The sequence below is a fragment of the Calonectris borealis genome, chromosome 19 (genome assembly GCF_964195595.1).
Source record: "Calonectris borealis chromosome 19, bCalBor7.hap1.2, whole genome shotgun sequence".
Lineage (NCBI taxonomy): Eukaryota > Metazoa > Chordata > Aves > Procellariiformes > Procellariidae > Calonectris > Calonectris borealis.
Genome location: NC_134330.1, coordinates 9122173 through 9135276, shown reverse-complemented (window position 1 = coordinate 9135276; position 13104 = coordinate 9122173). Strand labels below are relative to the sequence as shown.

Here is a 13104-nt window from a genome sequence, read left to right as displayed (position 1 = left end):
ATGCAAATTAAAAATGAATAATGAAAGAGATGGCTCCTTCCCTCTGCAATCTCTCCTATCTCTAAGCCCACTCATCCCTTCTATGGCACAGCAGACTCCCTTATATTTTTAACCCAGTCCTCCACTTAGGACATTCTTGGATTTTCCCCTAAAAAAGCACCTGCCTTTCTGGTTACGCTGATTCCCTTTTCCTTTTGATGTGGGAGCGTGTTTTCAGTCGGATAAATCCTCTAGCTGACACACAGCGAAGGACTGACAGGAACATTTATGTCCTCCCAGCTCTAAATGATGCTTTTATGTCCTTCTGTCCCAAAGACACGCATTCTCGGGGCAGATTGTGCTGGGTGGTGAAAGGACCCTCTCTGCTGTTACAGCCTCAGTCATACTCCCGGTGACAGTACATACTCCTGGTTGTTACAGCTCATTTTCACTGCTGCCAGCTCTGTATTAATTATACCACACTATTTTCTTTTGCTTTCTTTGGTGAAGTGCCCTCTCCTTCTGTCACCTATTTCTAATTGCTTTATTGCCTTCTTTTAGAAAGCGTAAAAGTCAAAAGTGTCCAAATGGATTCTGAATATAGCAACAGCGAATCAACCGATGGGCTCTTTCGCAGGGGTGAATCAGGATCCTTCCAGTTAACAGAGCTCTGCATACCAGTACCAAGCACGGATCCTGCTCAGCTTTATGGCACCACAAAGAGATTTGGCCCAAGCTGTTCTTAAAAGAAATGATGGCTTCAACTCTTTTTTTTATCTAAACATACTTGTGAAATGCCTCGGGAAATGTGAAGTCTTCCTCTCATGACTGTAACTCAAGGACGGGTTAAATACACACCCTCCCAGTTCTTGCACCCAGAAAACATGTGGGAAATAACAGTCACCAACCAACTACACCCAATCATTATTGAACAGAAATACCAAAGTCTTATTTTAACGTTGTTATAGCCATTGTGGGCTAAGCAGCAGAGAGACATTATTTGGGACTCTTTTTGCACTGGTCATTGCTACTTTGCAGTGTAATCACCTGTGTATCATGAAAAGGGAAACTGAGGCACATGATTTGGGGTTTTTTTGTTTTCTGGAAGAAATAGCAGCTTGTGACTGAGATTAGTTAACCAGGTTATTTCATTAGGTCAAGTGCTAGCAGTCTTTGCCAGAGGCAATAGTTTCAAACCCTGATGCTGGTGCTAAAACTGTGCTTCAGACGTCACTGGTGATTTAAACTGCTTGATGCTAAAGGAGACAGGTCTTTAGGGGACAATCCTCAGCACTTTCCAAACAGTCAGCATGTTCTAGGCATCTCAAAGCCAAACGTGAATCAGCCCAAATGACTTCTGAAACCCTTGAAAATATTTCTCAGCAGTAGTTATGGCAAGAGGAGCAGAAGGCTGAAAGTTTTACTCATTGTTCAGGAGAAGCTAAGTTGTCCCTGTATAAGCAGGGCCCTGCTTGACTGAATTGAAAGCCCTGTGAAACAGGTCAATGTTTTACCTTATATATGATATGGTCTTTCAGAGCATCTTCCGTGCCTTGGAGCCACAGGAGCACAGTCTCTCCATAGGCACAGCCACATTCCTGGGTCCTGGGCACTCACACCCGGGCATCTGAGAAGGAGGTTGCTGGGGCTTTCACTGCTCAGGGCCGGGAGGAGGCTTTGCTTTTGCTCATGGGCACGTCTTACTTTTCCTGAGAGTCCACCGTGGCCAACAGACAGCCCAGGAGCTCAGGCTGGTGGCTGTCTTGAGATGCTGTCTAACGGGTGATTGCAGATGAGCAGTCTTGAGAAGATATCTAATCAGTGATCATTATCTAATATCCGGAGCTGCTGGAAGAAGGCAACAGCTTTGGAAGCATTGAACTCGAGGTGATAAGCCTTTCTGTTGTCCTATTGCAAGGAACCGGGGAACTGCTAGAGAGACACCAGCCAAATCCCTGCTCCTAAATGCCCTGGTTTTCACCCAAATGAAGCTCCACTGCCTTGAGCAGAGACTGAACATGGGCTGGAAGGGAGAGGTCCCAGAAAACCTGGGAAGTGTGAGATGCTGGAAACCACTTATGCCAGGCTTTGCTGTTGAAAATAACCTTAGCATTTTCTTGCCTTCTTATTTCTGTCAGAAAGGCTTTCTGCATGGAAAAAGAAATTTAAAAGTATTTCCAGCTGCCGGTGGTTTATCCAAGGGTGGAGAAACGCTGTCCCAACCGTCCTCCTTCAGAAACCATGGGCCCTCAATGCATCACTTATATTTTTGTTTCCAGTTCTTTGCTCTGGCTGCTGTAGTACCTGAAGTACAAAACCGGATCAAATAATATTTAAAGACTGAAACCACGGAAACACTGTCAGAACTATAAATAAAATACGTTGAAAGGGATCAACTGACAAATTGCCAATAATAAAAACTAGAAAACACATTTGTTGGTCACTCTAAAATACGGCAGGCTCTTCTACCCTCCCGCGGGTTCACACCACACTGCTGTTCACCTTCTCTGCTCCGGCGATTCCTGTTCGTGGAGGATCTTCGCTGGATTTTCTCTCTGAGGAGCTGAAAGAACAATCCTTTCTAGCTTTCTAACAGGGATCATTTTGCTGAATTTAACAATTCTTTAATAGTCAAGTTTAGAACCACACAAGTACCAGATTTTTATCTTGCTGGTTAAAGAAAAGACCCCATTTTTTTGTTTTCTTCCCTGCAAAATAAATAGGGGGACAGAGTATGCTGTGGTGATATAATTGGATCCATTATTTTATTAGCCAATTTAAAGATTAACAGTAGGCAAATAAGGTCTCAAAGGTTTCAACTGAAATTCAAAACATTTCAGTTCAAAGTATTTTTGACTGAAAATTGGCAAACAGAATGGACAAATATTTTAGGTGGAATTGAAAGTGCATTAGCCCTGGATAAACCTGTTCATCCGTAGAGAGCTGCTCAGCTGCGTATGACCAACCAGGGTGACAAAGCACATTTCTGCAGGAAACGTAAGACTTGGATGCACATGGAAAATTGCAGTAGGGTATGTCTGACTAAACACACATACCCACAGAATGAGTAAGTGAAAAAGTTCATGGTCTTCACCAGGCTTACAGACGACTTTGCTGTTTTAATGATTGGTGTCTCTTAATTACATTTCGATACTTCTCTAAACACAGTGACAACCTGAGCAAGGTTTTTTTGGGATGGGAAACAAAGTTGGTAATAAACCACAAGCTGCATTATTAATATGTTGAGTTGTTTTGAGATATGAAACCCGTGTTAAGAAATTAATTTGTTTCCAAAGCAGAGGATTATTTGAGACCCACTGGAAGTAAGCGCAGGCATTTCTATCCGCTTGTTGTCACAGCGGGAAGGAGCGGCAGTCAGCAGTGGGTTGAGTCAGGATGTGGATTTAATCCAACTCTTGCTCTCCAGCTAAAGCCACGATCCCCTGGTGGGATCCCTGACCGCGAGCGGGGTCACAGCAGAGCCCAGCGAGCCCGGCCGCGAGTCACTTGTCACAAAATCAACATCCTCACGGATCCCACAGGAAACACACTTCACAGCTGGGTGTGGGGCTGCAGTGGGAACCCCTCGACCCAGGGGCAGGGTCAACTGTGAGCCAAGTAGGTAAAAGAGAGCAAGGAAAAAAATAAAAGCCAAAACGTGAGTCATGAAACAGAGCATTTGCTTGTAGGAATTCCTTGAGTGATGGCAACAGAATTAGTTGATGTGCAGCGTTACTCCTCATTGCCGTAAGACTTAGAAAATGTATGTGCAAACTGTCAGGGTTGACTGTTATTCATCTAGAGACAGAGCCCGGATGAGGGGACAGCCAGCCACATCGGGGGCGAGGAGACGCACCCCGGAGAACAAGGCCGCCCTGCCCCAGGAGGCGGGCTCTCTCTCTCATCACCCACCTTGGTGCCAGGGGAGAACATGGGCACGGTGCTTCGGCACCGGGAAAACCACTGGCACCCACAGCCCGACCGCCCATGGCCCAGGGAGCAGCCAGCTTGCCGCCTGTCCCCACACCATGGGGGTCGCCCACAGCCTGTCTCCCCACACCGTGCCTGTGACACCCTGTTCCCACGCTGTCCCACACAGCCCACGCCTCACACCCCGTCCCTCAGCCTGGAACACCTCCCCGGGCCCAGCGGACCCTCTGCTCCCTGACCTGTCAGCACCACTTTGCCTGGTTATATTGGCAAAAATCTCCGTGTTTTTACCCAAGAGCCTACCCCCAGCCCAGGTGTGCTTCTGGCTGGACACCACACGGCCCCGAAAAAGAGGGCTTTTGCCTCAAAACCACGGCTGTGCCTGGCAGGGCAGGGCCACCCCGCTGCCCCGCCGGGCGCCCAGCGTCGCCTCAGCCTCACGGCGGCCGCCGGGCAGCGACCAAGGGCCGCCGCGCGGGCCCCGGGAGGCGCGGCCGCCGCCAGCCAATGGGAGCGGGCGCGCGGGCGGTTATTTATACCCCGCGGGCGGGGGGCTCAGGCCCCGCGCGGCCAATGGGGGGCGGGCGGTCGCGGCGGCGGCGCGCGCTGATAGGGCGCGGGCCGGGGAGTTTCGCCGGGCGCTGCAAACAGAGGCACGTTGGAGCCGGGCGCAGCCGAGCACAGGTGAGCGCGGGGCGGCGGGGGGGGCGGGCTCCCCTCAGCGGCCGCGGGGCTCCCGCGCGGGCCGTTGCCGCCGCCTCAGCGGGGGCTCCGCCACCGGGCGGTGTGAGGGGCCGAGCGCCCCGGCTGAGGGGCCGCCTAGGCCGCGCTGCCCGCCCCGCGGGTCGCCCGCCTTCAGCCCTGCCTGGGGCAGGTGCAGCGCGGACACACACACGCGGGTTTCCTCCGCGGGCAGCGTCCCGGCGGCTGTGGAGGGGTCACGGCGGGCAGGACGCGGGTGGGATCCGAGCTGCGGGTGTCGGAGGTGTGCAGCGGCCGAGGGCAGGTCACCGATGCGGGTGGGCTTTCCCAGGCCGGCGTGCTCGGGCAGCTGCCTCGGCCCCCCGGGCTGCGGGGAGCTGCTCGCCGCCGCCGCAGCGGGGCCGGGACTGCGCTGGGCAGCCGCAGCTCCAGAGCTGTTGCTTTTACCAAACACAGAAATAAATGAGAAAAAAAAAAAATCCTTCCAAAACCAGGGATTTTGAGCAGTTTTCCTGTCACACCAGTCATCTCTCACCCATTTCTCGACGGAGAGGGGGGGCAGAGGAGAAGGTAGGAACTGTGGTGAGCTCCATGCAGGTCTGTCACTGCTTCCTAATCCTCCTTGCTGCCCTTGGGGATCAGTCTGAGCTTCTCAGAGTTTGGATTTTCTCTTGGGTCAGTGCTTTGGTCTGAGCTGCCCTGGCAGTGTCTCAGAGCACACACCTTGCAGCCAGGCTGGCGTGAAGAGGGGCTTATCTTCCCTCTGCTTACCTTGGCTCTGACGGAAGCTCTCAAAGGCCTGTATGCTGTGAGCAAGGAAAACTGCTGATCCTGCACGATATCACTTTCTTCAGCTGCTCTAATGAAGCTGAAATTACCATTCTGTTGTAACTGAATGGAAAAGGTTTTGTTTAATAGGAAACTATTGCTTTTTTATTTACAATAGTCTGTGATTCCAAGTTAAGCTCACAGTGCCACTTCCCACAATGTGTTAATTTCCTCCCTGTGAGGCATCTCTGGCAGCTTCAATTTGTTCTGGCGTTTGACATGGGATGGCTTTGAAGTGTTGCTTTTGAAACTGGATAAGGCAAGCGGAGGGCCGTTATCTCAGTGGCTTGAAGAGAAAAACCAAAGCTAGCATGCTGGGGCCATGCTCCAACATGTCCCTGCGCATGGCGCAGCTTGCTGTGCTGCACCCCGTGCTCGGGCTGGGGTGCGTGGTGTGAATAGGATTAATCTCCAGGCAGAGCAATAAATTGCTTTCCTGGGCTTGCTCCCTTGGCTTTTGTCTGGAGAAGGCCAGATCTTAGCAACCAGGAGCGTAAGCACCAGCCTCTTATCATTCTGTCGAGGAGTTCAGGCATGTTATTGTTTGATACAGTATGAAGGCTGGGCTTTAAGTCACAGTAGGTGCTGAGCCACTGGGTCTTGATAGTTTTCTTTTTTGAGGCAAGCTGTGTTCACTGGCATAAAGTGCTTTCAATCTGGAACTGTCTCCAGCTATTTCTTCTTGCTTTTGGGATATGTCTTGTGGGTTGGAGCTGTCATGCTTGGAGTAGGGGTATGTGTGGGTGCATATGCTCCCAGGACAGCTCTTGGCCCAGAGAGGGTGGGCAGAGCTGCTCATCCAGCCTCTTCTGGAGCTGAGCTGCAAGGGGACCTCATCTGTCCTGGCATTGCCCCAGAGAGCAGTGAGGTGCCCCTGTCGCTTCACACAGCCTGTTGGTGCTTTACTTCTGCTGTGGCTTTCAGAGCCTGTGCTGCTGGGGTCACAGATGCCCTGTGCTCCCTAATTGGGTTGTTCATTAAACCCTAAATGTCTTCACCTGATACAATTGTTCTTGCACTAACTGGACTTTCAAGGCCCAGCTTTCTTTTGCTGGGAAGGGACTGTGGGATTTCTCTTCCCTTATGGGCTCTTGTGAGGTGGCTACAGTGGGAATCTCATCAGCCTGTGGCAGAGGAGGTATTTGGAAGGACAGTGCAGCAGTGTTCTGTTTGCTGGAGGAAGAAGCACCGCTTAGGTAAGGGTCACCACAAGAGTTTATGTTACGGTTTAGACCTTGGCTGGGTTTGAAGAGGTGGCACTGTGCTGAGCATGTCACTCTGTACTTCAGCCAAGGGTCTGCTTGCCAGAGTACAGCATCCCTTCTTGCTGGTGTTCCCTGAAGTTACTGAAGGGTGTATTAACCCAGTTGTTCGTGCCAGCCTCTCGAACTGTGGAAAGAACAGTCCTGGCTGATAGCCAAGTCTTCTGTGAAGTGTCAGTGCTGACCTTAGAAGAGCCTTTATAGGGTCATTGCTACCCGGGAGCAGGGAAAGGAGAAACTTCTTTTGTAAGAGGCTTCAGGAAAAGGCCGAGAGTGCTGGATGGCTTCTGCGGACTGTTAGCGGGGTGGTTTGGGTCTCCAGAGTACGCGTCTGCCTAGCTGAGGGGCAGAGAGGATCTGATGTAAAGCAGGGCATGCCAAGCTAGTGGAGGGGAAGGGATGTGTGTTGGTGGGGAGCTCAGTGAGGATAGTGTCTGTTCTGGAGTTGTGGAAGGCAGCTTGTTTGATAACATCTGAAATCAATATGTGCAATTATTCTGCCTTGGGAGGATGCCTGGAGAGAGCATACCCGGTACTGCCCTGAAGTGCGGGTGGATGATGGGCAGATGGAGTGTCGATGGGTCTGTTCAGCAGCTCAAAGCACTGAAACACTGGGGGTAGGGGGGCATAGGCTCTGCTTACGTGGGAGGTTGTGCTTGGCTTCGGGAGGCTGAGGATGCTGAGCACGCAGTGTTAGGCAGCGTAAGTAGGCAAAAGGCGGGAGGGAAAATGGTTTGTGTGAGGTCAGCAGCAGAGCCCAGCTTTGGGCAGCATCAGGCTGTAGTAGGAGCTTTCCTGACACCTGAGTGTGAAGGAGAGTGGGCAAACACTGCTTCTGGGTGCGTTTTGACCCCTCTTTAAGTTGTGCCTGTGGGGTGACTTCATCCTGCACAGCCTCTGGCAGATGCTTGCTGCTACTCAGCCCTGCCACTGCTGCTGGAGTTTGGCAGTTGGTGATGGCAGGAAGCTGAACCTGTCCCTTTGCTGAGGGCCAGTGAGGAGGCAAGTTACCCTTTTGGCTTCTGGCCAGAAGTGAGGCCTGAGCTGTCAGTGTAAAAGCCAAGTATAAAGTTGGTATGAGATAAAATGTTACTGGCTTGTGCTTTAAAAGGTAGGAAAGCAGGCACATCTGGGGAAAAGTAGGTATACAGTAACCCTTATCAAAATTCTTCCTCCTACGTCTTTCTCTTCACAGTTTTTTCTCCTCTGATCTTCAGTCCTTTATTTTTTTGGCACAGGATGTCACTTGCTTTGAGAAGCAAGTATCCAACATGCAGGGAGGTGACCCAGTCATTAGAAAATATGCGGTTGAAGAAATGAATGTGGATAGCTGGCTGTAAAAGTGGTGTGGATGATTGAAGTGTACAGAAGCAATTGTTGACATAACGCAGTCATCGTGGCAGATCTGAAGGTTGGTTAGTGATGTTTGTGATAGATAAACATCAAAGCATTGGGTACAGCAGATAAATGAATGATATCAAATAATGTCGTGTAGTCAAGCATGTTGTTTTAATTAAGACAGTGGTTAAGCTTAGCATGGTTGGACAAAAATGTCTGAAATCTTCTAAAGAGAAGAAATCTTGATAATTGATAAATCGCGGTAGGATACTAATCTGAAAGATAATGGCGGGAAGAAGCTGCAGTGACTTCATGGATGTGTGGGAGGGTTACTGCTGATTTGTGGTGGTGGGTGAGGTGTAAATATACATGCATGTTTCCAGTTCTTCAGAAACTCAGATGTTTCTCAGGCTTGTGTAGTTGGCCACAGGTGGTGGCTTTAAGGATTGGGTCCTTAATCATGGAAAAACATGCTCAGTTAGGGACAACTGCACCAGACCAGGATGTTGCAGATTCCTTTGGAGGATGTTGCAGAGTTGTCAAGAAATGGGGTTGTTCAGGCCCTGGGCGGCAGCATCAAGCAAGTGTAGTGCGCCTCAGGCCCAGAGCTGCCTGCCCTACAGATGGGGGCCCTTGGTGTTGGTCTGGGTGAGAAGTGGCACCTGGTGACAGGCACAGTGGAGAAGGAATGAAACCAGAGATATGGTGAAGCAGGGAGGTCTCCCGTGGGTTCCTAGGGAAGGCTTGTGCCTTACTTCAAGGGGTGCTATGAATTAGCAAGTGTAGCATTTTGTTTTCCGGAATCAAACATCAAGGCTATCAAAAAATCCACCTGGAAATCTGACTCTACCTTTTGTATTTTCCTAGTTTCCAGCTACTGCGTTGCTTTCCAGTCTATTTTTTCCCTGTACCATATACAAATACAGTCATTTTATAGACTTCATTAATGATAGGGTGCAGTCAAGCACTGCATAACTTGCAGTTCTAACTTAGGAATTTGCAGTCTGGATTTGTTGGTCACTTTTCCTACTGGGTTAAGTCTTTAGAAGCATTTTCCTGTTCCACTGCAGTCTTCAGTTTTATTTTTGCTATGATATGGACAGAAACAGAGGGAAAAGCATAAATATTTGTCATAAGTGTCAAGTACATGACATTGGAGAATTTTTTTTATTGCTTTCATGTGCTGGTGTCCCTGGATGGGGAAGTTCTCCTGAAAGGTCAAAACATTTTGAGGACACAGCTTCTCAGTGAGCTGAGGCTTACAGCTGAAGGGAAAGGCTGTCCCTTGGCAGCTGGGAGCTTCTTAGCCCAAAAACCTGCTGGTTTAGGGAGTGAACCTGGCTGAATATGAACCCTTGTATTTTATTTCTTGATGGCACCCAGCACATGAGCTGAGTCATGCCTTGTGGATAAAGGTGTGGTTTGTTGAGGACTTGTTTCTTTTGGGTTGCTTCCCTGGGCAGGCATTATTTTAGGGCGAGTACCTCTGAAATAGCTGTAGTTCTTTTTGCCAGAAGCCATGTGGGATTAATTTAGCCTGTTTGTCTCTGGGGTGGTTTCAGTGTTTCTGCAGATTGGTGGCTGTGTTCAGGGAAGGCTGTGACATGTTGTGATTGATTCTTCAGTATTGTTCACAGAGTTTATGATGAAGTTATTAGCTAGTTAACAGTGACTGCTTTAATTATTCTGGTGTGAGTGTAAACAGTGAGGCTGTGATGTGCCACTGTCTGCTGGAGCAGCATTTGAATGTGTCTTTCTGAGATAGAGGCATCCTTCCCCTTTTTCCTGTTCCCATGCTGTACTCTCTGCAGAGCACCCATGTGTATGTCTCGGACGAGCAGCAAAGCCATGGAAGTCCAGTCTTCCTTTCTGCTGATACTGGTGCTGAGTGGCAACTGCTCCCTTAAGGTCGGTGGAGCCAAATTCGTTACCTCACCTTTTTTTGCTACCTTCCGCAATTCCCTGTCTCCAGTAGTTTCCACTCACTCATACCAGTATAAGTGAGGAGGACTATGTCCCATCCTTTTCAGCTGGCAGCAGAGCCTGGGGTTTTGATGGGTGTCCTTGCTGCAGAGCGGAGATGGGGCAGGGAGGTCTGTATTAAGCCATCAGGAGTACAGAGCTGTGTGCCAAGGTGGGAGGAAGAGAGCAGCTCCGTGAAACCTGCAGTTCCTGTGCAATATCCCATTAATGTTTCTGGGGTGTGCTGATTGTTTTTCTCAGCCAAGTGGCTCCATAATTGTGTGACTTTGTGAGGACAAAGCATTAATGACACATTTTGGATGGATGTTAGGTCCCTGTTTCCATGGGGAAACTGTGGAGGGCAAGACTCCTGACTTTGCACAGCTGTGCAGATAACATTTTCTTCAACTTCAGAGGAAAAAAATCTTGTCTCTGGTATTCTCACTTTACACGGACTTCTGGTATGGCTGTTGAACTCTAAGCATGCTACGTAGAAGCAAGTCCTACAGACCCACAAGGCTTTCAACTGGAGAAGGGTGATTTGGTATGTAGGATGTTAAATTAACATGAAGATGCATTCAGTTGTTTCCTCTGGCTACAGATTTCCTTGGTAACCTGGAGCTGCAATTCAGATAGACCCAAACCTTGAGTGCTTAGCATAGGTGTTAAACAGGAGCAGACATGAGGGGCTCAGCTGGGGTGGGAAAAGGAGGAATAAAGAAGTGCTGTGGAAGCCCAGGCTGAATAATACCTTCTGAGGATGTGTTAGTGTTGGATTTGTGACTGCTGGTGACTGGTGAAGGTGTGAATCAGTTGTACCAAGGGGTGTGAGATCATACTCTGGTGACCTGGACTTCAATGCCTACAGTTGACAGTTTCGTACTGTGTTGGAGCAGTGCTCTGCAGTCAGATGCTGCTGTCCTCCTTCTGGTGGCTTGTGTTTCTCGGCTGTCCCTCTGTTGCGGAGATTATTCACTATTTCATCTTGCAGTCATGCGAGTGCAGCAAGGCTTGGACCAGCCATCCCATAGTTTGTCTTGGTTTTGCCCTGTGTTTGCACGGTGTACATATTAACTCAAAGACTATTTTGCTGTTGATCCCTTCTAGTTATGAGAGACTTTATCATGGGTGTCTGTCTCCTCTTCATCCCTCCCACTCTAGGCAGTAGTTCAGGTTTCTATTCTATAGAATAGAAGTGAGTCCTAAAACCACAAAAGAGCTGGTGAGGATAGGATTTTTTTATATACAAATGGGCACAGCCTCATGAAGCCCACAGTTGCAGGCTGTCACATCTACAGCAGATAAAGCTGAAGGAATCGGGCAGCAGGAGGGAAAAAAGATGTGCCAGCACAGCTTTGCAGAGTATTGTGTGCATGCATACCTACCTGAGGCTGGCTCTAATTACCAGCTCCCATGCTGTTCTGCTGCCGCATCCAGCTCTGTCAAGTTAGTCTCACTAGCTCCTGCCTTTGTGCTTCCTCACCATGGTACTGGCAACATGCAGACATCACTGGAGCTTTTCTCCTGCCTCTGGACCACTGCATGTGCTAGATGCAGCTGGTGGTCTTAGTCTGATCTGCTGCTCTGATGTGGGCTCTCGGAGAGAAATTGGGATGCTCAAAGGGACCCCTGCTAGAAGAGGATCTGTAGCGTTGCTTCATGCTGGGTGTCTGCTACCAGACCCTCCCTTCCCCTCATACAACCAGCACATGGGGCCTTGCCTGTCTGTGGACAAGAAGGTGGAAGATGTGTGAGCTGCCTCCTTATTAGGAGCCTGGGATGGATGTGATCTGAGGATGAATCGCAGCTCCATGAGGGAAGGAGGCTTCCTTGCTGCAGCATGTGAAAAGTGATTGATGGTAACATGAAAGAAAAAGGATAGATCTGTCCCTCAAGGGTGTTGAGTGCTGCCTTAAAGTATATTCTGCTTCTTCAGAGCTTCCCTCCCTGTCTTTTATGAATAGTTACAGATCCGTGTGGAAAAACTGGGAGGGAAGGAGAGAGGAACTGGGTTTGGATACTGGTGATATAGAAGGCGGTAGCCCCGTGCCAAAGAAATCAAGATACTTGAAAGGCAGCAGGACCTGGTGCAGTGTTCCTGTGACAAAAGCTATTACGGTACACATGCATAAGTCAGCCACTTAGATTATTAATTATGGCACTTAATTATGGCACTTCCTAACACTGCTTCTGGTAATGCTGTCTGGGTAGTGCTGTTCTGTGATATTATTTGTGCTGGAACCAAGGGTTTGGGTATGCTTGTGCTAATGGTGCGCCTGCCTCAAGTGGCAGTATGACGATAGACGATTCACCCACTGACTTCTTACTGATGAGATGCTTTGATGCTGAAGTCCGGATTGACCCTTCTATAGCTGTCAAGTAGTTTGACTGACAAAGGTTAATGATATCTGAGGCTCCCAGCTCTGTGAGGCAGAGTGTAAAACAGACCTGAGATGAGGGTTTTTTGCCTTGCTGTGTCAGCACCTCATCCCCAGGCTGAGAGATGGGCCTGGAGAAGTGGAAGATGTCTGAGTGTGGCTTGTCAGGCCAACCCTTGCTGAGTGTACAGGGACCAGAAACGTGTGCCTCAGCCTCAGGGCTGGAGTACAGGGTTACTGAGAGTGCAGGGTGTGATTTGTTGGAATGGTGAGAACAAGGTTCTCTGGCTTAGCACAGCAGAGGAAAGGCTGTGGAAGTGTGAACATCTGAGGGAAGAGGCAGAAGGAAGGGTTTTATGCAAACTTGAGAGGGATTGAAGCTTCCTCTACAGTGCTGTCAGGTCAGCCCAGCCCATTCAAGGGTGCGATGTAGGCTTTGCCTACCTTTGTCCTGTAGTAGTGGTCATGAACTTCAGTGCCCTCAGCTGGCAAATCGGGCCACGCTACTGCTGTACACTTACATGTTAGAGAGATCAGGCATCTCTTCCACATGTTTCCATACTCTAATCAGGCTTCTGCTTTTTCCTTTCTCGTACAGTATTGATGTGAGCAGTGCTTGTAATTTGCCTTGAAGCAATAGTAAAAAGGCATGGTTTATTCATAGCAATTGCTGGGGGTCCACTCCTTAATGCCAGATAGATTGATTTAAGTCAGACTGCAGAATG

General features: G+C 49.3%; 1 protein-coding gene across 1 annotated transcript in view; it reads left to right on the top strand.

Annotated features, from left to right (window-relative positions):
• The first annotated feature begins 4492 nt into the window (after positions 1–4492).
• The window catches only part of CAMKK1 (calcium/calmodulin dependent protein kinase kinase 1), a 105465-nt gene continuing 96853 nt past the window's right edge, over positions 4493–13104 (top strand). Inside the window, exon 1 of the mRNA XM_075168965.1 lies at positions 4493–4593. The gene's annotated coding sequence lies outside the window, so the exon portion shown is untranslated. The remainder of the gene's footprint in view (positions 4594–13104) is intronic.